Below are 26,914 nucleotides of genomic sequence, written 5' to 3' on the forward strand. Positions count from 1 at the left end.
CTTCTTAAACTATAAAAGCAATATATGAGCTTTGTTAAAAAAAAAAAAAAAAAAGCAAACATTTCCACGTAGCCATTGCCATTGATACAGGGTTACTATTGAAGTGAATGGGCAAAGTAAAAATTCTCTTAGGCACATTTACCGAGAGGGGGAGCATATTTCATGATATTACAAAGGAAGGGTCTTATGCCGTTTAGTTCGGGGTTAGGGGAGAGGTCCCCAGATTGCTAGAACTTCAAGTGGCATATAGAGTATACTGATTACAGTAGAACGCATATTAGATCAAGAGAATGGCCACAGAACTCTCTGGTTAGAAAGTGACATAACTGCAGCAGCATGTGGGCGTTCCCATAACCAGCAGTCAGAGCACCACCATTTTCCATTCATGTATACATTTGCTTTATCCTGTTTATTTGTGCTTAGGTGGAAACACAGTGGTAAACAAGACACAGAGACAATTGGAGGAAAATCATTCCTTTTGTGAAAATTCATTACCAAACATTCAGTTCTTTTTTTTTTTTTAAGATTTTATTTATTTGACAGAGAGAGACACAGCGAGAGAGGGAACACAAGCAGGGGGAGTGGGAGAGGGAGAAGCAGGCTTCCTGCCGAGCAGGGAGCCCAATGCAGGGCTCGATCCCAGGACCCTGGGATCATGACCTGAGCCGAAGGCAGCCACTTAACCGACTGAGCCACCCAGGAGCCCCTAAACATTCAGTTCTTAATGTGCTTTTTGCAAGTTCATACCTGGCCACTAGCTTGCTATGGCTAATAGTAGGGATGCTGGGGCAGGAAGCAGATGTCTCAGCATTTTGAATGGAGCAAGAATGGACTGCTGAGATACAGACACACAAGAAAAAGTCCTCTGGAGCTGGAAGAGAAGATGGATAAGAAATTATTCTCTTGGCCATGATTGATAAGGGTCATCAATAGTCTTTCAACGACAAGGTTGTGGACCTGAATACGTGAACTCACTGTGTAGCCTTCATGTTCATTGTATGTAAGTAGATGCAGAAATAGAGAGATTTGTATTTCTCCTTGTGGAAGATGGGTTAAAGTCATTTCCAACAAATTCTTGCCTTGTGCTCAGGCAGTCCTGAGTCATAACAAATGCTACATAGAGCTCACAAATTTGAGCTCATTTAATCCCTGTAAAACCCTGGGAGGCAAGGACATTGTTGTCCTTATCTTGTTTTTTTCATGGCTAATGAGACTGAGGGCTGGAGAGGTCAGGAGCAGGATTTGGACCCAAGCTCAGAGTCCATGAGCTCAACCGTGTATGCTATACTCTTAGCCTTCTCCCAGACTGTTCTACCTTGAACTGAACTGGGTAAATCCTGAGGACCCTTCAGAGCAAGATCCTATAGCACAGAGAACAAACCCAGGGAAGCATGATCCTTTAGAGAACATGGACCTATGGCTCATTGCCTGAGAGTGTTACAGGTAACAAGGGTATTTACTACAAGGTTTGACCATCTCTGCCTCTTCTCTATTGCTCTTTCATAATGTAATTTGAAATATGGTATTTAAAGACAACCAAACAATACACAGAGCAGGAATGGAGATTTTCCACACCGAATGCTAGGAATAGAATGTCACATACACACACCGCTGTGTTTCTAAAGAACTCTTATTCTTAGCTTCAAAGAAGTATTCAGATGAAAGCATTGTGAGGAGGAATGAAATGTGCATTCTGGAGATTTTATACACAAAGGAGCCCTGTAAGAAGATGTACTGAGGACTCGGGTAAGTTCCATTGCTTTCCTCCCTGGCAATCAGGAGCTGTGGCCTCTCCTGGTGTGAGTGAGCGTGAAGCACACTCCCCCCCCACGGAAGGGGGTGTCTCTGCGACTCGCCGCTGAGGGGCCACCTGCACCCACTCGGCACTGGCTGCACCAGGCCCCACCACCTGCTCCAGGGCATCTGGGGGGCAGCCTCACAGCCGGGCCAGAGAGCTCTCTGTCAAACGGCATCCTGGCAAGGCCACAGCGCGAAAAGCCACGTTAATGAATTTCTGCACAGAAATACCAAATCCTACCTGTCTTCGTCCCACTTCAGTGGCCTCCTCTTTGCTTCCTCATGAGTGTCACCGTCTCTCAGGCGATCTCAACAGCGTGAACCTAATAGGGTTCCTCCAGTCTCGGGCTACAGCTACAGTGGAGAATATGTCTGATTCCCAGCCTGAAAGGACACGATATTATCATTTCAAAACTACAAAGATGATCAATTACACAACTTTTGTTAGACCGTGAAAAATATAGAAAATTAGGTGGATGTACAATTGAGGGGATTGTGACAGCCCAGTTTGACACAGAGTGTGGAGAAACAATAGAGCCATTGATTCATGGATCAGAGGCATTGCTTAATTCTGTTCTCATCTTAGCCACCTTTTACACACATATGCACACACTCGTGCAACACACACGCAGGCACACACACGCACACACACGTGCACACATGCACACATTTGCCCATACCTGCCTGCACACATGGTGTGGATTGTTTTGTCTGCCTCTGGCTCCATACCGATGGCATGAGACAAAATGCACTAAAGAATCCCTGTGTGCCTGAGGCTTGGGTGAGCGTGTCATATTTATGATTGCACTCAATCCTCATTACAACCCTTTGATCTGGTAGTATTATCCACTACACTATAACAGGACCACCCAAACGGAGATTTTGCAACGGATATATACAATGCTCAGTCTATGCTCCAACCCGGATCTGCTCTCTACCATCCCCGAAGGCCTCAATCGCTTTCCTTGACTCCTGTTCCACTTGGAGTGGAACACTCCCTAGTAATGGTTTACCCCACTCCCGTGGTCATGAGACCCAGCCACGGTTGTCCCTGCCAGGGCAGACAGAAGACTCCGGTGTCCTCAGAGGCATCACTGTCAGGTGAATCTGTAGAGGCTCTGGCCTGGAAATGCAGCAAAATTCTGATTTTTTTTTCCCCAGGACAACTTTATCAGTGTGCTTTGATAATAAACATTAAAGTCTTCCAAATCAAATGTTTTTCATTTTCATTTTCTTCTTTTTGCTGTCCGCCTTTTAGGAGTCCTACAGGTGGCCTTCCCAGACTATACCCACCAGTACCCTTAGGGAGCCACCTCTGTGAGTGAAAGGGGTCCTCCGTGTGGCCTGAGGGTCAGATCTCCACCACCCATGAAACACGCAGCTGCCCGCCCCACAGTCTTCCCTCACCCTCTGCCTGCCCTCTTTGGCTTTTATGAATGATAGACAAAGCATTCTCTCTCTCGCTGCCAGGCCCGTCCGCAGTCAACAATTTGTTTTTAGCTCTACCCTGCTTACCAACAGAAAGCCCGCTCTATGATTTCAATCACCCCTCCTGCCAATTGCAGTCATGTAGGGAAGAGGAGTTCAGAGCAAAGATGCAGGTGGGGTGAATCCCAGGTGACACTCAGCCCACCGCTGTGGAAGCCAAGTCACAACCTGCCCCTGGGGAGAGCAAGGAGCCAGAGTGTGCGGGCAGCATGGCTGGATGTAAAAGCCCCCAGTCTCCCGAAGTCGGACATCTGAGTCGCCAGATCCTCCCACTGCCTTTGATGCCCAGCCTGCTGGGTCAGCCCTTCCACCCTATCAAGCAGCTCCACTAACTAGTGAGCCCTCTGACCATGTCTTTTTTCTTCCCCATTAAAATCTCTCCTCTAAGGAGGATGGGATAGTGGTCATTTTCACATTAGTGTGAAATCCACAACAAGTTGTTTTCATTTCCAGGACATCTGTGTTTTAGGCAAGTTTTGGAAAAGAGAGCTGTCCCCATGCAATGGAATTTCGGATAATAAAGCACACTTAGCCCGTGTTAGTTCCTGTTGTGCTTCAAAAAAAAAAAAAAAAAAAGATGTGCTAATAAAAAAGGAAACCATAGCCAGGACCATAAGAGAAACCTGCTAATGGCTAAAAGCAAAATCTCAGAAGCTCCCTGAGGAAAAAAAGGGGGGCTTTCAAAGGAGCAGGAAAAGCACCGAGGATTGACTTTTCAGAAAGCTGGAAGAGAAAATGTTAAGAGAGAAGAGCAAACAGCTCAAGTAAATATGCTACCACTCAAGAATGAAGAAGAAAATTGTCATTTTGCACAAGAAATCTCTAGGCAACCTGCCTTTCAGGCTCAAGAAGAGCCATGAAATCATTTAGCAATGGGACTTGGCATTGAACCCAAAGGTTATTTTGTGCCCAGGAAGTACAAAGCAGAGAAGTCTCTGTTACTAGCCTCTGTCCAGTGAGACATGAGTGCTTATCAACAAGCAAAAGATAATTTAAATGGTAACAAAGAACTCTGTCCTGGTGAATTGGGAGAGAATTTCTCTTTTCCAAGACTTAATTTCTGAGGAACAAGTTATCTCTGACCTATGAGAGGAAGGTGGAGGGGATTTGGGAGGCAACCACAACTGCATGCAAGGGGCCGAAGGGGGACATAACTGCAAATGGCTGAATTTCCAATGAGCTGACGGTTTGGTTAATATCTTGTGCCACTGCTAAATTCTGTTCTTCATAATTCTGCCATGGTTAGGTGCGGTCTGAACACCAGGGGAAGGGATTGAGGAGTTGTAAACACACTCTTTGACCTCTTTTTGCATTTCTTCTCTAAGTCTAAAATGAACTCATCACAAGAGTTTGTGGTTTGTGGTTTTCCAGAGGTCCATATAAGGACGGCTGGTTTCTAGGTTGTGATGTGCGGTGTTGCTGCACGGATTCACGGGCCTGCGCACAGGACATCCTTCCTGATGCCGCCAGCACTCGTATAGTCTCAAGAAACAACCAAACACACACTCTAACAAAACAAAAACATCACACACAGAACAACACGGCAGAAACAGAAACACAATGCATGGGTCCGGAGTGATGCTGGGCCCCGGCTCACAACCTGTCCTCCACACCCAGGCAGTTCCCCAAGCTGCAGGCTTCTAGGGGTGGGAAGCAAGCAAACACATTTGTGGCCTCCTTGTTGGAGGCCCACAGGACTCCTCAGAGGGCTCTCGGCCTCCCCAGGCTCCTGTCCTGCGAAAGTGGGGCTTTAAGCCAGAGCCACCTTCCTGCTTCCCGTGTCCCCTACCGGTGCCTAGCAAGGGGACAGCCAGGTGCTGACCTCCTGCCTCTCTTTGCCCACAGAGGCACACACAGGCAGCAGCCCCTGCATGCACCTCAAAACTTCCTCCACAGTTCGGTGCTCCGGGCAAAGATAGTCCTGATAGGAAATTGAGTTGTCAATGTCAGGACCACCCCATCTGCTCCTTTGGTCATGAGTCATATGAACTGTATATGCTCTATTAGGTGGTTTGGGCAGGGACTTGGCCCTAAAGAAGAGGAAGGACAGATGTACCAAGTTTCAGCATCTATCAAAACGGAAGTAAATTATCTTCAGGAATCCCACACTTAAGGTTCTCCATTTTCACGTAAGAACTAATGAATAGCAACAGCATCTCCATCTTCTATCCTAGAAGCACACACATTAATGATCCAGCCTACTCAGAGTTTTAGGTTGTGTTGCAGCCCCCAGTATTTCCACCATTCCTGAGTTTAAGTGAAGGTACTATTGAAAACTCCATGTCCAAGTCCGCTCACAAAGCTCTCAGCCTGCCTCCCGTACCACCTCCCAACACAGAGCACCGTGCGACGGAGCTGTGCATATCAACTGACCTTGGGGCTTCTGTGAACATAATTTCCCTCCCTCCCTCCCTCCCTCCCAACAGCTCCTCCCAACATGAGACCCCATGTTAGGGAGAGAGGATAACAGCAGACCTTGGCAACTACTCTCAGATTCTTCTGGTCTGTGTAAAATGAGGTTATATCTCCTCCCCACCACACGCCCAGAGCTCACTCTTGCATCAGGGAGTCAGTATCCACCAGAGCTCTGTGGTACGGCTCAGGTGGCCAGGTAAGGCTGTGGGGCGGGGGGGTGATAGGACAAAGCTGAATTCCCATGCACCTAGATTCAGGGACTGAGAGAACCTTAAGATATACCCTCCACAGGGTAGAAAAGGCCAAACTTTCTGGTTTAACTGACATCAAGCAGGTGGATAGGAGTTCTGGGGATTTGGGGGGAATATCTTGGGTACATAGTAATAAAAACAAAACAAAACAAAACCCCTGACTTTTTGGTGAATCTAAGAATGAAACCAGAGGGTCAGAGCTTTGCAGAGTCTAGCGACTCTCTCTTCCTCCTTTCCACTGTGCATGTACCATCTCTCTGAAATACTGGAGTGAATGAGATGGAGGGAGTGGGCTCTGAGCCAAGAGCTCAACATAATTTGGTTCAATGAATGAAAAGAGACAGTTACAAGATTCAACATGCATCCTCTGCCCCCTTTTACCCATTTCTCTATTCTGTAGAATCATATCACCCTCAGGGGCAATGATTAGTAGGTTTGAGATAATTTGCAGACCTGACCAGTTACAGAGCAAGAGTTTCTTTTTGTTCATTTTTAAGAAACAGCCCCACTGTATATAAAAATACCCAGGCCCTCTCTGGCACTCACTGAGCTCCATTTATCATCCATTTAAAAAAGGACTTTCTACCACGATGGTGCTTTCCAGACCTCTTCCATTTCGAACCTTCTGGTGTTAAAGCTGCCATTGCCTGGTGGAGTTGAGATTTGCCTAGTTTATGAAAATAAGTCTTCTATCCTAGCATTTTGTCCTTTTGGAGTTCAAGACACTTGACTTTTGGTTCCAGCACGGCTGTCTCATCATTCAGTGGCCACTGAGTAAGTCACAGAGGAAAATAACATCACCTTCCCAGAGTCACAGTGAGGGTTAAGTTGCATGCAGCATGTGAGTGTTCCTTGCATAGAGCCTGGAACACAGGCCCTCCCGCCCTGGCCCATTTCCTACACAGTGGGGGCCATTCTTTGTAGTTGGTATTTACAGAAGCAGAAGAACCTTTAGTACAGCTAAGTAGATGATGAAGAAGAAAAACAACTTAAAAGGTTACAAGTTTGTTTAATAATGCCCACAGAGGGATATATGGAAAATACAATTTTAAACTGAGTAAGGATGTTGGCGTTTCGTGTAACTATGATAATTGTTATTTTTTGCTAATTTTTTTATAAGATTATCTTCCTATGATATTTTGCTTTGGTGATAGCAAATGGATCAAAATATTACTGCATGTCAGTCCTAGATACAGCATCTAAACAATTTCTACTTAATTAAAACAGTGCTGGGCAATACTGGGGTTCAGCAGTCCTCATTCTCCTTTCTGCTCTGTGCATACAGGAGACCATACTTCACAGCGTCCTTGCAGTCAGATGGAGCCACATGTCTAGATCTGACCAATTAAATGGGAGCACGAGAGGCTTGTGTCACTTCTGGGCTGAGGCAGAAAGCCCCAGCATGAGCCTGCAGTCTCTTTCTTAATCTCCTTGAGTCAGAGATGTCCCAGATGGCAGAGTCTCTGCCAGCCTCAATCCCTGGGAGCCCATGTGGAGCAGAACACCCCCTACACCAAGTTGGATATGAGTAAGAAATAAGCCTACAGTGTGACATCACTGAAATTTCATGGTTCCTTTGTTATTTCAGTGTAACCTGGTCTGTCCTGAGTAATACAAAAGAACTAACGAATAGGAACAGATTAAAAAAAAAATAAGAAAGATCATCGCTAAATTACCTGTTAACAATCGTGGCCATAGGGTCCTGCTAATCAATAAGGAAAGAGTCAGAAAGTAGTGAGACTCCAGACACACCATAAAGCAACTTACAGATAATACTCACTTCTCCAAAATCCTTCTCACTTAAAGGATTCCACATTTGTCTGTTGCTGACTTATCTAACTTGTTGAAATGAAAATAATTATGGGTTATTTATTCCTTCAACAAATATTTGTGTGCCAGATTAACCATAATGTGATAGGAAATGGGCAGCCAAAAAGACAAACACACAAAATCTATCGTGTGAAAGGTGGTGATAACCACTAACTTAAAAAGGAAAATGTGAGGAAATAGGGTAGAGAGTGTTGGGTGGGGATGCAATTTTAAATAGGGTTGCAGAGAATATCTCACTTAAAAGGTGAGAGAGTGAACTATGCTGATATCTGAAGGGAAAGCGATCTAGGCAGAAGGAATAGGAAGTGCAAATGGCCTGAGGTGGAAATGAGTTTGGTATGTTTGAGGAATAGTGAGGATGTCCGAGTGGCTGAAAGGAGCAGGCAAGAGAGGGGGCAATGGGAGATAAGGAGAGTCATCTTTGGGTGGGGGGTGGCGCAAATATGTGGGGTTCTGCAGGTACTGTAGGTAAGATTGGTTTTACTGAAGCCAGAGGAGGGTTTGAGCAAAGGAGTGCTGCGTTCTGGCTGTTCTGAGAGAAGTCAGAAGGAGCAAGGCAAGGGCAGAAGAAGGGAGACCAATTAGGAAACCATTACAACAGCCCAGGGGTGGAAAGATGGTCTTTGGCCAGGGTGGGGCAGCGGAGAAGGTGAACAGCAAAACACAGGTAGAGCTGCAGGAATTGCTGATGGATATAAGGTGTGAGAGTCAACAGTGTGCTAAGGGTTTAGGCCTGAGGAACCACATATGGAACACCTTACCTGGAATCATCATATCCACATGTCAGTAGAGGCACCACTGGAAATACACGTGGAGAAATGCAAACCCAGAGAGATGGAATCTCCCAAGATCACCAATATGGCGGTCCAGGATGAGAACACACCCCCATCTGATCCCGAAACCCATGCTTCCAATCATTCCTTGTGACCCTGCTCCTTGTGGAGAGCATTAGAAACAGAATGGAAAGCAAGAAATTTAGATAGAACATAGTAACCAAGAGAAATCCTCGCCAGATGTCTCATTCTTTCTTAAAGCGCACATACCACCCAAGTGGCTTCTGAATTACCGAGGACCTCAAAGGAGTGTTTCCTTTTGTCATTTGCAAAAGAAAAAGGGGTCATTTCCAAAGGTTTTCTTCGTACATCCTCTTACCATCTACCACTGTTTTATGTTTTAGTGTGAGGCCCAAAGTGTTTGAGGCCCTTCTGGGGGCTGCTATTGGGAAGAACATTTCATTGTGTAACCATGGACATCGGTTACTACAAGGAGTTCTCCAGTTTTCGACCCGTGTCAGCGTATTTTCTGATCACCCTGGAAGGAAAGGGCAGCAGTTGGAACTTGGCCCATGTACCTTATTTCAGCTCTGACACACATGCAGTGGCTGCAGGGTGCTCTGGGAAGAGTCAGTACACTCGAGAGAACCATTTTCCTCTTATCATTTTGCTAAAATATTTACCTAATCCTTTCTTGCCATCCTTTACAATATTTTCTTGGGACTTAGAAAGGCACTATTTTCTTTCATGTAGGAGAGAAAAGTTTTTTCCAAAGTCTGAGTTTGGCAGTGTGAACTTGGGTTGTCTTTCTCAAAATGAACGAAGACTCTGGAACCCCACCCCAGCTACACTAAATTGAAATATTTTGGGCGAGACCTGAAACACCTGCGTTTTGAATAAGCTCTCCAGATTATTTTGATACACGCTAAATCTGAGCTAGCTGTGAGCTGGCTTAAGAACCAAAAAACCCAAAGTTCTAGCCTTGAGAGACTCACTATTTGCTACATTACCTTGGGCACGTCATTCTTGTCCCTTTGAGCCCCTGTTTCCTCAGCAAGAAAATAAGGAAAAAGTACAATACTCACTGAATCCCCTTCTAGCTCTAATATTTTATGAATATTCATGTTCTTCCTGGGATGCTGGCCAGCGATTTTCCATCACACGTTGGTTATTCCTTTGAAGGAAGGATCCAGCCACTTCGCTGGCCCAACACCATCGCTCAGACGGCAGACACTCCAGAAGACCACCTGTTCCTGCACTCTCCACTGCCGGTGTCCACCCTTCCCAGCAAGGCTGTCAGAGCTGAGGGACCAGGCCGCCCCACAGGCTTCTGCTAAATGCTGTGTCACAGCCTAGCTGCAAGTGTCCGGGCTCAGAAATGGGCCTGGCCTCCCCCAGCCTGAGGAGGAAGCGGTAATGGACGGCCCTGCAGAGAGAGGTGGTAATTCTCTGTCCAGACTGAGCTCCCCTTCTCATGACGACTGAGGCCTTTCTCATGGCTGCAGTGAGCCCAGAGCAGAGGCCTGTTGTCAGCTCAACTGACACAGAAGGACTTGGCTTCCAAGGGAACCCAAAGCACTCTGCCCAAGGGTGAGGGCTTGGAACTGAACTTTGAAGAGTGCTCTCCTTTTGCTTCGTCTAGACAAATCCTTTCATCTTTTCCCATCCAGCTTAGGGCCTGGACCCCTTTCTTGACCACACTGGCTCGTATTGCTCTCCCCTTTCTTGGAGTCTCATGGTGCTCACCATGGCTACAGGCCCTGGCTTCTTATCCTGTCTTGCCTTTTCCACAGCTGATCGATGTGGGTCGAGGTGGTGCCATGGAGTGTCCACCACTGAGTCTCAGGTCTCTGCTTTGAGGTGATGAGCCCACACAGTGTGATGCAAGGATCCAATCAGACAACAGATGGAAACTCCTGGCACATGATGAGGATCATCATTCTGTCCCGCAAAACTTCGGGTATTTAAGCTATAGTAGGTATAACCCTTCTTTTCCGTTCCTAGAAAGTTTGACAGTAGCTGACCTTTCCTGAGTGCTTGCTACCTGCCGGGCACTGTGCTAAGTTCTTCCATGTCTGAACCGTTCAGACCTTATAGCCACCCTGCCAGATAGGTGCTATTATTATACCCATTTTAAAGATGGGTAATAAAGAGTACATGATGGAGTCTGGGACCAAACCCAGATCTATCTGGTTCCAGAGTCCACCAGCCATGAGTGTCTGACTGTGACCTGGTTAACATGTATTGTGTGACCCTAAGTTTCTGGATGTTTCTATGTCACTTGGTTATGGATAACAAAGCAACCAAGTTCTTACTGTTTAATGCTATTGGTTCCTTCATCTGTTTAATCCCACAACTACACTATAAATTCCCACAATTCACCTCTGAACCCAAATTATTTTTCTTCTAAAGTACACTGGCATAATAGTAACAATAATGCTCATGGTAATAATAAATAACGTTGAGTCTAATTTTTCTTTCCTTGTGTTTAATGATGGCAAATAAATGTGAGAATGAAGAATAGCTAAACATAAAGATCAGAGCACTGGTGGGTGCTACCCCACAGCATGCCATCTGTCAGTGATGTGGGTCCTATTGCCCTTGGGAGCACTATGGTTCTGGAAGGGCCAAGGTCTGCTCCTCCACGTGGGGGGAGAGGACAAGATTCTAACCATGGGAACGGAGCTGAAGCCTCGGGTTCATTGTCACCAGCTTTGCTACTGAAACATTCATAAGCTCTTCTGCTTTTCTACCCAGGCTCACACCACCTGCCTAGTCAGGTTCTTGGAGACTAAAATGAAGCCGTGCCCTGTGAACAAGCTTTGCAACCCTTGCTTGCTCACAAGCCAGAGGCGTTATTATTAAACAGTTCTGAATTGAAAAAGTGCTTTGTAAGCGTTTACTGTTTGGTTTTAATTTGAAGTAAATTTTTATTTTTATTTTTTAAAAAGATTTTATTTATTTACTTCAGAGAGAGAGAGAGATCACGAGCAGGGGGGAGGGGTAAAGGGAGAAACAGACTTCCCACTGAGCAGAGAGCCTGATGCGGGACTCGATCCCAGGACCTGAGCTGAAGGCAGACACTTAACCGACTAAGCCACCCAGGCGCCCTGAAGTAAGTTTTTAAATCTTAAGTTATTGAATTTTATACACTTTCAGAAGGCAGATATTTAATTCTTTAGAGGTTCATTACCTGTAGCATTCCTTACTCTTTTGGACTAAGTAATCAAGGCAATAAGACAACAAAGAGATGTCACGGCCACCATAGAAGACAAATACGACACAACCACGCTCATCTTGGACTCTAAGTCAGCAGTATTTTCCAGTGGTCTTCCAACAGTCAGTTCATACAAACTTCGCATTCAGTTAGCACGACATTCTTTAGGTGAGGACATGGAGGAAAATTGATCCATTTCCTATAAGCTTGACTAGTATTTGTCCCACCCAAAATAGGAGAGCGTTAGCATCTTTAACGGCTATGTTCCAGAAGCTCCTTTCTTTCTCACCCTTCCATCTCAAGGACCTGTGTGGCATCATCTTGCTGTTCATTCTGCTCTTCTCTTGAATGGATAAGTGTGATAACATAATTGCTAACTCTGTTAACCGGTCATTGCTAAGACAAGAGCAGGAATTGTTTTACTGGTAGTAAATTTGTAAGAGTGAAGCACAGAAAATTGATTTGAGCTATAGCCAAAAATATGCCTTTTAAAACATTTATCTTAACTTTTTGGTAATTATGTAGAGGTTTTCTAATATCAGGGTATAAAAGTTAATTTCTTTTATAGACTAAAAATTGTTTTGCTGTTTAGTTTCACCTGTCTTAGCCTAACTCAAATGCACAAAATTTATATGTAATTGTATTTGACTTTTGAACCTATTTTGAAATATTGGTGGTGACATAACCCTTAGTAGATAGTATGGTGTGTATCAACCAAATTCAGTTACGAAAAAGTGGACTATCTAAATTCTCTGCTGTAGACTTTTATATATATTATTCTTGTAATGAATGCCAAAAAGAGAAGAAGATAAAATAGTATATACATAAGTTATGCTATATAAACAAAAATTCCAAAGTCAAAGAAAATTAAAAACATTTTAATGGATTTTATCAGCAAAATGAAAGTAACTGTACATTAATAGTGTACAGTTAAAGTTACATAAATATTATGTAAAATATGTATAATACTGAGCATCGTTAAAGTAGGGTAAATAATATGATTAATAGTTCATTCTGGCTCACCAATCTTTCTTGCTAAGTATGTGACTCTAGCATGCACTGCCCAATTAGGGTAGTATTAATTTCTTGGGTTTAGTTTTCAAGGAAAACTATATTATTTTAAACAAATTAAAAATTACTATAATACTACTTCTGTTGATAATTCTGAAAGTGTTTTCCTTCAGTGATTATGCAGTTATTGTTTTGTGAACCACAAATGGATTAGTCATTTTCAGATTTCTAAAACAGCAGACTTCTTGTGAAATTGTTATTGAGCAATTACTTTGAAACATTCAGAAAAAAATAATAAATGCTTTCTCATTCTCTCTCTTTTTTTTAAAGTAGCCTCCACACCCAGTGTGGAACCCAACACAGGTCTCGAACTCACTACCCTGAGATCAAGACTTGAGCTGAGATCAAGAGTCTGATACTTAACCAACTAAGCCACCCAGGTGCCCCTCTCATTCTCTTTTTTCTTTTGTTTTTTATTTTTTAAGATTTTATTTATTTATTTGACAGAGAGAGACACAATGAGAGAGGGAACACAAGCAGGGGGGAGTGGGAGAGGGAGAAGCAGGCCTCCCACTGAGCAGGGAGCCCGATGCGGGGCTTGATCCCAGGACCTCGGGAACGTGACCTGAGCCGAAGGCAGACGCTTAATGACTGCGCCACCCAGGCGCCCCTCATTCTCTTTTTTCAAAGACAAGTGTTTGTCACACATAGGAATGGAGCCTACTTAAAAAAATAGAAAATGAGAGAGAAAGAGAATGAAAAAGCATTTATTATTTGATGTCCAATAAAGGCGGTTTACTTGGAAAGAAGAATTTCAAAAGATTGTTCAATAATAGCTTTAAATCGAGAATTCCTAAAAATAAAAGTTTGGCTAAGTATTCTTAGAAGAATGAATCACAAAGCTTTCATAGCTATATGTTTTACTTATGCATGAGCTGAGGTCTTCAAACACACTAACTTGTCTTCAATTTTTGTAATAAACTGATGTATTTAGGTTTAAATGTTTTTGAAATGCATATAAAAGATAAACTATGAAATGTCTTCCTCATTTTTCAAATTGATAACCTCACTAGGTTAGAATAAAAATACAACACAAGAATTTTTTTTCTGAATGCTTCAAATGTTTTAATTTTTTTAATGTAAGAGTGACTGTCTTTTTACCATCTTAGAGGTAAACATGGAATGACCAAGGAAACAGTCAACACAGATGAATAGACTCCCGAATGTTCTAAATTAATCTTCTGCTGTGAAAGACACACTCTTTAAAAGTGACTTGGGGTTTTAATTTTTATTCTATTCTTTATGTCTGGGCCCCTTGTATGGTAGCTGGTTCCCCCCTTAGGCATATATTGTAGCCTAATGGGCCATTTTTCTTCACTAAATGTTCAATTGTCTCTTTAAGATTATATGATTTCCATTAAAGTTTATTTCTAAGAAGATTGTAAATATGGCTGACAAAAACCTTGCTTCCAGCTACAAGACTGGGGTTTTTAAGGTGAATATAATAAGTTCATCCCCATTCCTAAAACACACTAAAAATTCATGGAAAAAATTGAGAATAATTTAAACCAAAATGAATAAAGCTAATACTGATTAAAGACAGAAACTCTGAATTCCAGCTCTGTGGTCATGGAGAAAGTATTTTAATGGCCTGAGCCTGGTCTGGCTTTCCAGATAAAAGCAGTGGGAACGACACTTCCAGCTCTGAGCCCTTGGTCATCCCATGTTTACCTCTAAGATGGTAATAAGACAGTCATTCTTATAGCTTCCTAACAAATTACTCATAAAAGTACACAACGAAAAGCAGAATCCTAACCGCGCTGCCAACTGGGGCTCTCTGTAAATATCAGAGGACTTCCCCTATCCCATCGACCAAATGTCTGGATACATTTCTTCTCCATCAAGATGGTAAAAAAAGAAGGCCAATGAAATGCATAGAGCCACACGGGAAGAGCTGGTGACATTCAAGATCAAAGGAAGGGCATATCAGGGCCAACATTTTACTATGAGAAATACTAGGAAGTTTTAGAAAACACCTGAGAAGCTCGGTAAATCTCAACAAAATGTGAACTTCATGACCAGAGATAAAGGCTGAAATCCAAGACGAGACGGAAAGCATGCTAGCAGCAGTAACTCAATAGATGATGGGAAAACTTTAGAAAACCCCCAAGGGGCTCCAGTTCAGGGTGAAGCCTGGGCATATATTTACCTTTCCTTCCAGCCCAAATTCTATGGCAATGAGCCAGGCTTTTTAAGAAGAGAATAAATCCCTAGTAGGAAAGCAAAACAAGTGTGATGCTACTGGTAGAATTTCTCGAGGACGTTTCAAGGCAGGAGAGACCTGCCTTGGTGGAGAACCTCTGCCCTGGCCTCCCACTTCTAACCTGGGAGAGGCAGGAGCCAGCAGGACAACTCTGATGTTTCCAGCTGAGAGAAGGATGCTGGGGGTCGGTCTCCAGTGGAGAGACCGTGGCTGGGGAAAGACTCTTAATGAATAATTGATACAATGGGTCTTAGTGCTAGAGAAAGACCCAAAGTACTTCCTATGATAATACCTGGTTGCCACAGGAGAGACTGCAGAATAGAATGACCATTGCCACGCTTTTAATGACGACAGAAACAAAACCACGAGGGCAGCTCTTCACACAGGCAGTGAGGCCACAGGGTGCCTTCTGCTAGACTCTCCTGGGCTTGCACCCTGCCCTTGGAGACCAAACTAAGCATACTGGCTCTCCCAGGCTCAGGCCTGTGTCCTGCATGAGGAGCTTGAGGCACTCCTTGCTGACACACAATTTAAGGGGAGCATCCATAATCAAGAGAGGTCATATTTCAATGCCATTTTTTGAAAAGTCAAAAAATTAATGCAAAAAAATGTCACAATGGATAGAATATGGAAATTTTAAATAAAGATGGGATCCTCTTGTGAGGTCCGGAAAGCTCCACCACACCCCCATCCCCCTGCTGCTCCTTGCTATGGGAGATAAGCAGTAAAAGAAAAGACTGGGGAGGGGGGGTCAGGAAGAGAAGAGGGAGACAAAGGTCAGCTGTGTAGGAGTCAAGGTGTTAGCCCCACAAGAGGAATTTGCAATACTCGCTTGCAGGATGTGTCTTGCAGGAAGAATTTGGAAGAACTCAGGCGTGCGTAAAGACCTACAGCATGTTCTCTTGGGGATCTGGGACCCTGTGGAATGTGAGAGTGAGGAGTTCAGACGTCAGAACCATATGATCATGTGAGCGTGGAATATTTGGACAGAGAGCCTGAATTGAAGGGAATGAGACTGTTATATCCGGGTATTCACAATAAAGCAAAACTACTTCAATTGAAATCCTAAAGAAGACAATGAGACATTCACTGCAAACATTCTGGAAGTACTTAGGGTGTGCCCCCTGCCGCCCCCCCACCCCAGTAGTGGTCTTGACAGGTACAAGAGCCCATTTCCTGACCTTGAAGGGTTTCTGGCTGGAAGAGGCAAACCGCCCCAGCAAGGAGTGTCTGGATATCTGTGACAGAAGCAGGTGCAGGGCTCACATGTGGGAATGTAGAGACAGAGGTGGTGTGTCCTGCCAAGGGTGATGGTTTGAAAAGGCTCCATAGACCAAGGAGGGCTGGTAAACAAATTTCAACTGCCATTCCTCATCATCAGTTGAGACCTCTGGATTGCTTAGTTTTTGCTACATACAAGAAGTGCATGTGAACATTTTCATACCGTTACTCCCAAATCTGTCCTCCTGCCTCTATTTCCACTTCCCTGTAAGCCTCCAGTTCTTCTCTCTCAGTGGGCTTCAGAAATCAAACCTCAGGTTCCAGAGAGAACAATATTCGTCTTACAACACCACGAGGCTGAGTCGGAAGCTGGTATGAACCATTGATCCAATGAGTACTCCCAGAAGCGCACCCTAAAAAGCCACTCTGGATATTTTTGGACAGGTTTGTGGGGGTCGGTAGGGCCTGTCACAGATATCTAACAAGGGTATGGTTAATTGATGTGTGAATCATGCATTCCCTTATGCGTATACTATTTCTGCCACTAAATCAGCCTCAGAAGGGCCCATTTGAGGACAATGAAAGCAAAGAAGGGAAAATAGAAATAGAAATGGCTGTAGTTGAGGTGGTCAGACAGAGGGTCCTCACCTCTGCTCCTGTCCGTGGCCTTCACTTGTCCCAGTCGTGGGGCAGTCCACATGGTGCTCAAGCGTCCTGGGGCTGACTGCAACAAGACCACAGGCAAGAGGAATGGGTGATTTTGCTGAAATGTGGTCAGGGCTCCATGAACTTGTATCTGCCCCATAAAAAGTTAAGTTGTTTATGTATTGACTGCCTTCCCACCGCATGATGCACCTTGGAGGCCGTGTCTGCTTGACCTTCTAGGCCACGCCAGGATGAACAGCGTGCTGCAGCAGAAAGTGTATGAGAAATACTTGTTCAAAGCCTGGGTTTCAGTTTTACAAACTGAATGTCTTTCATATCGCATGGTTTACAGTAAAAATGTGAAAGCCGTCATTTCTTGGTTTCCTCATTTGGACCCTTTATTTTTGTTCTCGTTTCCCAGCTGTGCTCCCTGACCCATGGAGAGGGACCCAGGATTGCAGGGGCAGCATGAACCTTGAGTTTGCAGAATTAGATTTACTGCTCCATTTCGAAAGGCCAAGCAACCTGCTGCCTGCCTGTATTATTCACTTATCGATCCCTTTTTCACTAGGCGGACCCTTCACAAACATTAGACACATGCCTCATAGAAAAGATGGCAGGGGGGCGGAGCAAGATGACAGAGGAGTAGGAGACCTGGATTTCGTCTGGTCTCAGGAATTCAGCTGGATAGGGATCAAACCATTCTGAACACCTACAAACTCAACAGGAGATCGAAGAAAAGAATAGCAACAACTCTCTGAACAGAAAAGCGACCACTTTCTGGAAGGTAGGACGTGCAGAGAAGTGAATCTGGGGCGATATTTGGGAGGATAGACGGCAGGGGAGGGGCCTCCGTCAGCCGCTTCTGGCAAGTGCTAGAGCAGCGGAGCACAAAATCGGAACTTTTAGAGTCTGCTCCACTGAGAGACGTCACTCCGGTGGCTAAGCTGGGGGTGGAACCCTCGCGGGACAGTGTGGTCTCAGGACCCTCGGGGTCACAGAAAGACCGGGGGTGCCTGAGTGTGGCAGAGCTCCCAGGTATCGGAGCAGGGAAGCCGGCTGCAGAGACGGAGCCGAGGAGCGGGCTCTCAGCTCGGGGTTGCAATAAACCGTGATCCGCGGCACAGTCGGGTCACTGCTCCTCCAGCAGGGACCCAACAAGCGGCAGATCTGGGGAGACTCACCTTCCTCCCCCAGGAGGAGCGGCGCAGGAGCGCACCGCAGGGATCTGCTGGGTTTGGAGACTCCACACAGGGTCGGGTGCCAGAGATAGAAACTCTCGGTCACAGGCCGGGGGAGCACGGAGTGCGGCCGGAGACCGGGGAGATGGGAGTGACTGACGGCTTTTCTCTGGGGGCGCACTGAGGAGTGGGGCCCCGAGTTCTTGGCTCCTCCGGGGCGGAGATTGGGAGGCCGCCATTTTCACTCTCGGCCTCCAAAGCTGTACGGAAAACTTACAGGGAACAAAAGCTCCCCAGAGCAAACCCGAGCAGATTACTTAGCCCGGACCGGCAAGGGTGGGGCACTTCCGCCTCCGGCAAAGACATTTGGGAACCGCGGCAACAGGCCCCTCCCCCAGAAGATCAGCGAGAACAGCCAGCCAAGACCAAGTTTACCATCAATGAGAACGGCAGAACTCCAGCGCAGGGGAATACTGCACATAGAATCCATGGCTTTTTTCCCATGATTCTTTAGTCTTTCAAAGTTAATTATTTTTTAACTGGTTTTTTTTTTTGAATTTTTCTTTTTCCCTTTTTCAACCAACATCTTATCAATCCCTTTTTTAAAAAACATTTTTATTTTTCATTTTTAGAGTCATATTCTATCCCTTCATAGTAGTTACCCGTATTTTTGGCATATATATATATATAAGTTGTTCTCTCTTTAAAATTTTGAGATAGTTTCTTCTAACAGATCAAAATATACCCTAAATCTCTAGTGTATGGTTTTTTTCTACTCTCCTGCCTGATCACATTCTCTCCCTTTTTTTTTTTTAAATCCTATTCTGTCTTTTTTCAAACAACTTCTTATCAATTCCTTTTATAAAATTTTTTATAATTTTCGTCTTTACAGTCATATTCCATCCCTTCATCATATCAACCCTTATTTTTGTACATATGTAAGTTTTTCTTTCTTTAAAATTTTGGGAGGCACTTTCTTCTAACAGACCAAAATACACCCAAAATCTAGTGTGTGGCAATGATCTATATACCAGCCTGATCATATTTCATCATATTCTGTTTTTTTTGTGTGTTGTTCTGTTTTGGTTTGTTTTTATCCTTATCTTTTTCCTTTCTTTTTTTTTTTCTTCTTCTTTTTTCTCTCTTTCCCTTTCTTTTCCCCCTGCTTCAGGTCTTTTCTGATTTGTTTAGAGTATATTTTCTGGGGACGTTGTTACCCTGTTAGCATTTTGTTCTCTCATTAATCTATTCTCCTCTGGACAAAATGACAAGATGGAAAAATCACCTCAACAAAAAAAAACAAGAGGTAGTACCGACTGCCAGGGACCTACTCAATACGGACATTAGTATGACGTCGGACCTAGAGTTCAATCATCACTTTAAAGATACTAGCTGGGCTTGAAAAAAGCATGGAAGTTATTAGAGAAACCCTTTCTGAAGTAATAAAAGAAGTAAAATCTAACCAAGTCGAAATCAAAAAGGCTATTAATGAGGTGCAATCAAATATGGGGGCGCTGACTGCTAGGATAAATGAGGCAGAAGACAGAATCAGTGATATAGAAGACCAAATGATGGAAAATAAAGAAGCTGAGAAAAAGAGAGATCAACAACTACTGGATCACGAGGGCAGAATTCGAGAGATAAGCGATACCATAAGACAAAACAACATTAGAATAATTGGGATCCCAGAAGAAGAAGAAAGAGAGAGAGGGGCCGAAGGTATATTGGAGCAAATTATAGCAGAGAACTTCCCGAATTTGGGGAAGGAAGCAGGCATCAAAATCCAGGAAGCACAGAGAACCCCTCTCAAAATCAATAAAAATAGGTCAACACCCCGACATCTAATAGTAAAACTTACGAGTCTCAGAGACAAAGAGAAAATCCTGAAAGCAGCTCGGGACAAGAGATATGTAACCTACAATGGTAGAAACATTAGATTGGCAACAGACCTATCCACAGAGACCTGGCAGGCCAGAAAGGACGGGCAGGATATATTCAGAGCACTAAATGAGAAAAATATGCAGCCAAGAATACTATATCCAGTTAGGCTGTCACTGAAAATAGAAGGAGAGATAAAAAGCTTCCAGGACAAACAAAAACTAAAGGAATTTGCAAACACAAAACCAGCCCTACAAGAAATCTTGAAAGGGGTCCTCTAAGCAAAGAGAGAGCCTAAAAGCAACATAGACCAGAAAGGAACACAGACAATATACAGTAACAGTCACCTTACAGGCAATAAAATAGCATGAAATTCATATCTTTCAATAGTTACCCTGAATGTACATGGGCTAAATGCCCCAATCAAAAGACACAGGCTATCAGATTGGATTAAAAAACAAGGCCCATCGATATGCTGTCTGCAAGAGACTCATTTTAGACCCAAAGACACCCCCAGATTGAAAGTGAGGGGGTGGAAAACCATTTACCATGCTAATGGACACCAAAAGAAAGCTGGGGTGGCAATCCTTATATCGGACAAATTAGATTTTAAACCAAAGACTGTAATAAGAGATGAGGAAGGACACTATATCCTACTTAAAGGGTCTATCCAACAAGAAGATCTAACAATTGTAAATATCTATGCCCCTAACATGGGAGCAGCCAATTATATAAGGCAATTAATAACAAAAGCAAAGAAACACATCGACAACAATACAATAATAGTGGGGGACTTTAACACCTCCCTCACTGAAATGGACAGATCATCTAAGCAAAAGATCAACAAGGAAATGAAGACTTTAAATGACACACTGGACCAAATGGACTTCACAGACATATTCAGAACATTCCATCCCAAAGCAACGGAATACACATTCTTCTCTAGTGCCCATGGAACATTCTCCAGAATCGATCACATCCTAGGTCATAAATCAGGTCTCAACCGATACCAAAAGATTGGGATCATTCCCTGCCTATTTTCAGACCACAATGCTTTGAAACTGGAACTCAATCACAAGAGGAAAGTCAGAAAGAACTCAAATACATGGAGGCTAAAGAGCATCCTACTAAAGAATGAATGGGTCAACCAGGAAATTAAAGAAGAATTTAAAAAATTCATGGAAACCAATGAAAATGAAAACACAACTATTCAAAATCTTTGGGATGCAGCAAAGGCAGTCCTAAGAGGAAAGTATATAGCAATACAAGCCTTTCTCAAGAAACAAGAAAGGTGTCAAGTACACAACCTAACCCTACACCTAAAGGAGCTGGAGAAAGAACAGCAAATAAAGCCTAAACCCAGCAGGAGAAGAGAAATCATAAAGATCAGAGCAGAAATCAATGAAATAGAAACTAAAAGAATGGTAGAACAGATCAACGAAACTAGGAGCTGGTTCTGTGAAAGAATTAACAAGATTGATAAACCCCTGGCCAGACTTATCAAAAAGAAAAGAGAAAGGACCCAAATCAACAAAATCATGAATGAAAGAGGAGAGATCACAACCAACACCAAAGAAATACAAACAATTATAAGAACATATCATGAGCAACTCTATGCCAGCAAATTCGATAACCTGGAAGAAATGGATGCATTCCTAGAGATGTATCAACCACCAAAACTGAAGCAGGAAGAAATAGAAAACCTGAACAGACCTATAACCACTAAGGAAATTGAAGCAGTCATCAAAAATCTCCCAACAAACAAAAGCCCAGGGCCAGATGGCTTCCCAGGGGAATTCTACCAAACATTTAAAGAAGAATTAATACCCATTCTTCTGAAACTGTTCCAAAAAATAGAAATGGGAGGAAAACTTCTAAACTCGTTTTATGAGGCCACCATTACCTTGATGCCAAAACCAGACAAAGACCCCATCAAAAAGGAGAATTGCAGACCAATATCTTTGATGAACATGGATGCAAAAATTCTCACCAAAATACTAGCCAATAGGATCCAACAGTACATTAAAAGGATTATTCACCACGACCAAGTGGGATTTATCCCTGGGCTGCAAGGTTGATTCAACATCCGCAAATCAATCAACGTGATACAATACATTAACAAAAAAAGAACAAGAATCATATGATCCTCTCAACAGATGCAGAAAAAGCATTTGACAAACTACAGCATCCTTCCTTGATCAAAACTCTTCAGAGTATAGGGATCGAGGGTACATACCTCAATATCATAAAAGCCATCTATGAAAAACCTACAGCGGATATCATTCTCAATGGGGAAAAACTGAGAGCTTTCCCCCTAAGGTCAGGAACGCAGCAGGGAGGTCCACTATCACCACTGCTATTCCACATAGTATTAGAAGTCCTAGCCACAGCAATCAGACAACAAAAAGAAATAAAAGGCATCCAAATCAGCAAAGAAGAAGTCAAACTCTCACTCTTTGCAGATGATATGATACTTTATGTGGAAAACCCAAAAGACTCCACCCCAAAACTGCTAGAACTCATACAGGAATTCAGTAAAGTGGCAGGATATAAAATCAATGCACAGAAATCAGTGGCATTCCTATACACCAACAACAAGACAGAAGAAAGAGAAATGAAGGAGTCGATCCCATTTACAATTGCACCCAAAACCATCAGATACCTAGGAATAAATCTAACCAAAGAGGCAAAGGATCTGTATTCAGAAAACTATAAAATACTCATGAAAGAAATTGAGGAAGACTCAAAGAAATGGTAAAACGTTCCATGCTCATGAATTGGAAGAACAAATATTGTGAAGATGTCAATGCTACCGAGAGCAAGCTACACATTCAATGCAATCCCCATCAAAATACCACCCACTTTTTTCAAAGAAATGGAACAAAGAATCCTAAAATTTGTATGGAACCAGAAAAGACCCCGCATAGCCAGAGGAATGTTGAAAAAGAAAAGCAAAGCTGGCGGCATCACAATTCCGGACTTCCAGCTCTATTACAAAGCTGTCATCATCAAGACAGTATGGTACTGGCACAAAAACAGACACATAGATCAATGGAACAGAATAGAGAGCCCAGAAATGGACCCTCAACTCTATGGTCAACTAATCTTTGACAAAGCAAGAAAGAATGTCCAATGGAAAAAAGACAGTCTCTTCAACAAATGGTGTTGGGACAATTGGACAGCCACATGCAGAAGAATGAAACTGGACCATTTCCTTACACCACACACAAAAATAGACTCAAAATGGTTGAAAGACCTAAATGTGAAACAGGAGTCCATCAAAAACCTAAAGGAGAACACAGGCAGCAACCTTTTCGACCTCAGCCACAGCAACTTCTTCCTAGATATATCGCCAAAGGCAAGGGAAGCAAGAGCAAAAATGAACTATTGGGACTTCATCCAGATAAAAAGCTTTTTCACAGCAGAAGAAACAGTCAACAAAACCAAAAGACAACTGACAGAATGGGAGAAGATATTTGCAAATGACATATCAGATAAAGGGCTAGTATCCAAAATCTATAAAGAACTTATCAAACTCAACACCCAAAGAACAAAGAATCCAATCAAGAAATGGGCAGAAGACATGAACAGACATTTTTCCAAAGAAGACATCCAAATGGCCAACAGACACATGACAAAGTGCTCAACATCGCTCGGCATCAGGGAAATCCAAATCCAAACCTCAATGAGATACCACCTCACACCAGTCAGAATGGCTAAAATTAACAAGTCAGGAAATGACAGATGTTGGCGGGCATGCGGAGAAAGGGGAACCCTCCTACACTGTTGGTGGGAATGCAAGCTGGTGCAGCCACTCTGGAAAACAGTATGGAGGTCCCTCAAAAAGTTGTAAATAGAGCTACCATACGATCCAGCAATTGCACTACTGGGTATTTACCCCAAAGATACAAATGTAGGGACCCGAAGAGGTACGTGCACCCTGATGTTTATAGCAGCAATGTCCACAATAGCCAAACTGTGGAAAGAGCCAAGATGTCCATTGACAGATGAATGGATAAAGAAGAGGTGGTATATATATATATATATATATATATATATATATATATATATACATACTTACACAATGGAATATTATGCAGCCATCAAAAGGAATGAAATCTTGCCATTTGCAACGACGTGGATGGAACTGGAGGTTATTATGCTGAGTGAAAGAAGTCAAACAAAGACATGTATCATATGACCTCACTGATATGAGGAATTCTTAATCTCAGGAAACAAACTGAGGGTTGCTGGAGTGGGGGGTGGGGTGGGAGGGATGGGGTGACTGGGTGATAGACACTGAGTACGGTATGTGCTCTGATAAGTGCTGTGAATTGTGCAAGACTGTTGAATCTCAGATCTGTACCTCTGAAACAAATAATGCAATATATGTTAACAAAAAAAAAAAAAGATAGCAGGAGGGGAAGAATGAAGGGGGGGAAATCGGAGGGGGAGACGAACCATGAGACCGATGGACTCTGAAAAACAAACTGAGGGTTCTAGAGGGGAGGGGGGTGGGAGGATGGGTTAGCCTGGTGATGGGTATTAAAGAGGGCACGTTGTGCATGGAGCACTGGGTGTTATGCACAAACATTGAATCATGGAACACTACATCTAAAGCTAATGATGTAATGTATGGGGATTAACATAATAAAAAAAAAAAAGAATAGATGGCAAGTGTGACCCCACCCACATCTGAACATAGCTCTTCAAAGGGGAGTCTGTGTTTCTGGCCCTATCTCTGTCATGGGTTGGCCTTTCCGGCTTTTCTCTTGGCTTTTGCCTTTGAGTTCAGTTTCCTTATCCCTGAAAGGAAAGTGTTGGGCTGCCTTCTTGAGGTTGGGCAGGGCTGGAGGGAGTGAGGGGGGCAGGCGAGATGGGCAGCGCCCTTTGGGACCCTCCTCCTGCCCCCAGGCAAAGCTGCTCCCCACACCTGCTGCACACCTTGAACTTACACATTGGAAAGAAAGGTGCTTCTGCTAAAATTTTTTGAGAATCACTTCACCAAATAACTGTCAAAGTCTTTTTTTGGCTTGGATGCATTTTGACACATCCACTTATATTTTAGAAGCTTATATATCTTTTCTATAACCTCAAAAATATGATCAGAGGGAAGTAAGTTTAAGATACAGATAAATGGGAGTAATGAAGCAGTGAAAGGAAGGGTGACTTTTACCAGTGTTAGCAATAACAGGTGCATCATGGATATTCCCTTCCCTCCTGACTCGTCTGCCCCATTCTTCTTCCTGAGCTGATTCTCTAGTTTCAGGTAACATGTCATCTCCATCAAATCTCCCTAGCCAGAGCTGGAGGTCATCTTTATTTCTCTCCTTCTCTCTCCCTCCCTCCCCTTCCTCTTGCTCCTCTCCCCCTCTCCGCCTCTCTCTACCTTCTTCTCCCCCTCTCTCCCTCCCTTCTGCCTTCCCCTCCCCCTCCCCCTCCCCTTGTCTCCCACCCTCTCTCTTACCCTCCCTCCCCCTCCTCCTCTCCCTCCCTCTCACTCTCTCTAACTCCCTCTCCCTCCTTCTATCTCTCTCTCCCCCTCTCCCTCCCCTCTGCCTTCCACTCCTCCTCCCACTCTCTCCCTCCCTTCCCCTCCTCCTACTCCTCCCCCTCCTCCTCTTGCTCCCTCTCTCAACCTCCTCCTCTCCCTCTTTCCCTCCCCTCTGCCTTTCTCTGCCCCCCTCTGCCCCTGCCTCCCTCCCTCCCCTCCTCCTGCCTCTCTCCCTACCCTTCTTCTACCTCTCCTTCTCACCACACCAGTTGACTCTGGATTGAAAGCCTTTCAACTTTGCTACTTGTTTGTGAATATGCCAAATTCCTACCTGCTTTCATAACCCTATATGCATATTCCCTTCTCCTGAGAATGTTCTTTCCTCCTTGTTTATCTGTGGAGCATTCAGATATCCCATACTCTGATCTCCAGAACTTACCTCTTTTGTAGCTTATATCACATTTAGGTATGATTACTTAAGTGTCCATGTCTGCTTCTAAACTGTGAGCTCCTCCAGGGCCATGACCATGTCTTAATAACCTATTCTTAGTGCTAAGTGGGCACCAGATATTTAGCAGGTGCTCCATAAATGTCTGATGAATACCGAGTGAATAGATGCGGTAACATATATTAATTATAGCTCTTAAGGTAGCTGTCTAGTATCTGTTTTGGTAGTCTCATACTGGGAGGAGAAGACTTTGATGAGGATAGCTTCATGGAATATGTTTATTGAACACAGTGGGGCAGAAATTAGAAGGCACCTGATCAGGGAGATAAACCTCATTAGCGCTTCTAGGGATCACTTGGAGAGCAGTGTGGAAGGAAGCTCAGAAGAACACCCGCCTTCTTTTCAGTGTCCCAGCAAAAGAACTTGAGATCAAATATAAGAATTATCAAGGGGGGTGAGAAGTTTAGCCAGGGAAAAGAAATATTTAAGGGCATTGTACTAGCTATTCTCAGATGTTTGGATGGCAATTGTGTAAACAGGAAGGTGGACTCGTTCTAAATTTCTCCATCTTGCAAAACAAGGACCAATTGATTTAGGTGTAGTGTAAGGAAGAACCTTTAAAAGCTAGAAGCAACTTGCTTCTAACGCACACCGTGAACAGGATGGTCCTTGCCTGGGACAGAGGGCCAACCCATCCATTGGGGTATTGGAGTGGACACCCCACCTTACAAAGTTGGTTAGACCAGACACACTTTTACCCCTTCTAGTGTTCGGGATCTCTGGTTCTGACAATTTGGGAAGAAGACAAATACTGAGCAAAGATTACCAACATAAGAGGACATCTTTGGGATTTTTGTTACCTGCAAATGATATTAAATCTCCCACCCCCTAATGTTAAACTTTGCTTTGTTGCCAAAGATAGAAACAATCTGTGAATAAGACTTTGTCAGAAGATGAACTTTCTGCATCCTAAGCTCATTTGAGCCCTGACCCTCCCTCCAT

General features: G+C 43.7%; 1 long non-coding RNA gene across 1 annotated transcript; it reads right to left on the minus strand.

The window, feature by feature from the left end:
• Positions 1-542: 542 nt before the first annotated feature.
• On the minus strand, positions 543-18,376 carry LOC118535884 (uncharacterized). Its single transcript, XR_004917396.2, has 4 exons — positions 18,096-18,376; positions 16,915-16,990; positions 2,039-2,181; positions 543-871 (listed from the first exon to the last, which is right to left on the minus strand). It is a non-coding gene; the product is annotated as an uncharacterized LOC118535884 (long non-coding RNA).
• Positions 18,377-26,914: the final 8,538 nt, after the last annotated feature.

The sequence above is a fragment of the Halichoerus grypus genome, chromosome 13 (genome assembly GCF_964656455.1).
Source record: "Halichoerus grypus chromosome 13, mHalGry1.hap1.1, whole genome shotgun sequence".
NCBI lineage: Eukaryota > Metazoa > Chordata > Mammalia > Carnivora > Phocidae > Halichoerus > Halichoerus grypus.